This window comes from Chinchilla lanigera, unplaced genomic scaffold (assembly GCF_000276665.1).
Source record: "Chinchilla lanigera isolate Chin_1 unplaced genomic scaffold, ChiLan1.0 scaffold00053, whole genome shotgun sequence".
NCBI classification, from domain to species: domain Eukaryota; kingdom Metazoa; phylum Chordata; class Mammalia; order Rodentia; family Chinchillidae; genus Chinchilla; species Chinchilla lanigera.
The window spans coordinates 202,515-204,191 of NW_004955454.1; the positions used below are offsets into that span (position 1 = coordinate 202,515).

Consider the following 1,677-nt stretch of genomic DNA (forward strand, 5'->3'; position numbering starts at 1 on the left):
GAGGAAGCTCTATCTCCCTACTTCCTATCTTTTGTTTTGCTCTTTATTGATATTTTGGGTTTCCAATATAAGAAAGATCCTGCAATATTTAAACTTGTGTATCTGACTTATTTCACTTAACATTATGGTCCCAAGATGCATCCATTTTCTTACAAATGACTCAAGTTTATCTTTCTTTATGGCAGAGTGGTACTCCATTGTATATAAACACCACATTTTCTTTATTCATTCATGTGTTAATGGACATATCGGCTACTTCCATGATATAGCTATTTATGAATTATGGTGCTATAAACATGGGTATGCTTGTACCACTATAGTATGATATCTTCAACTCTTTCAGGAAGATACCTAGAAGGGGATGGGCTGGATCAAATGGGATTTCTAGTTTAAGTTTTTTTGAACAATCTCCATACTGACTTCCATAGTGGTTGTACTAGTTTACATTCCTACTGACAGTGTAGAAGGATTCCTTTTTCCCTATTTCCTTACCAGTACTTGTTGTTATTTTATTTCTTCATGATGGCCATTCTTTCTGGGTAAGAAAGAAACTCAGTATTGCTTTAATTTGCATTTTTCTAGTGGCCAGCAATGTTGAACATTTTTTCATATATTTATTGGTCATTTGTACTTCTTGTAGTGTCTGTTCATTTCACTTGCTGACTTTTTGACTGGGCCTTTTGTTTTTAGGGGAGGTCTCATTTTTTAGTTCTGTATATGTTCTAGATCAGTGATTGTGAACCTTTTAGAATTTTCAGTGATAGAGACAGCCCACTGCAGTATGTGTGCCATGGGTTCACCATCACTGTTCTAGATATTAGCCCTCAGTCTGAGGAATAGTTGGCAAAAGTTTTTTCCCATTCTGTAGGAAAGAGCACTGCTGATGTAGTGGTATTATGCAAGATTCCCATTCTGTAGGTTGTTTCTTCACTCTCTTGGTTGTTTCTTTGGCTGTACAGAAACTTTGATTTAATATGATCCCATTTCTTTATTCTTGGTACTATTTCCTGTGAAACAAGGGTTCCATTCAGAAAATACCTGCCAGTGCTTATGATTTCAACAGTTTTACCTATTTCATCTTCCAGTAGGTTGTGTTTCTGTTTTAACATTTAGTTTTTGATCCATTTTAATATGTTTATTACATGGTGAAAAATAGGCATCTAGATTGAATCTACATGTAAATAGCCAGTTTCCCCAGTACCATTTATTAAAGAAGCTCTCATTCCTCCAGTATGTTTTTTTTGGCCTCTTTGTTAAAATATTTGAATGTGTTTATGGTTGTCTCTGGATCCTGTTTTTCTGTTTCATTGATCCTCATATCTACTTTTGTGCCAGCACCATGCTGTTTTTATCACTGTAGTTGTAAAATATAACTTCAAATCTGGGATTGTGATGCCTTCTGCTTTTGCTATTTTGTGTCACCTTTGGTTCCATGTGAATTTTAGGATTTTTTTTCCAGTTCTGTGAAGAATACTATTGGTTGTCTAGGTGTTTACCTTTTTATTTTGAAGATTTTTAAGTGTACACAAAAACCGAGAGAGGGATACAGTGGATGCCAGTGTGCCTTTCCATATTCTGCAGCCTGATGCTGGCCTATTTCTAGACCCTCTGTCCTCCACAGCCCCCTTCCCAGGAGGGTTAATATGTTCACAGCGGGGCTGTAATTGGTGTGACTCT

The 1,677-nt window shown here is 36.3% G+C and overlaps 1 protein-coding gene across 1 annotated transcript in view; it reads left to right on the top strand.

Annotated features, from left to right (window-relative positions):
• The window catches only part of Dennd3 (DENN/MADD domain containing 3), a gene marked incomplete at its 5' end in the record, with an annotated part of 68,637 nt that overhangs the window by 17,216 nt on the left and 49,744 nt on the right, over positions 1–1,677 (top strand).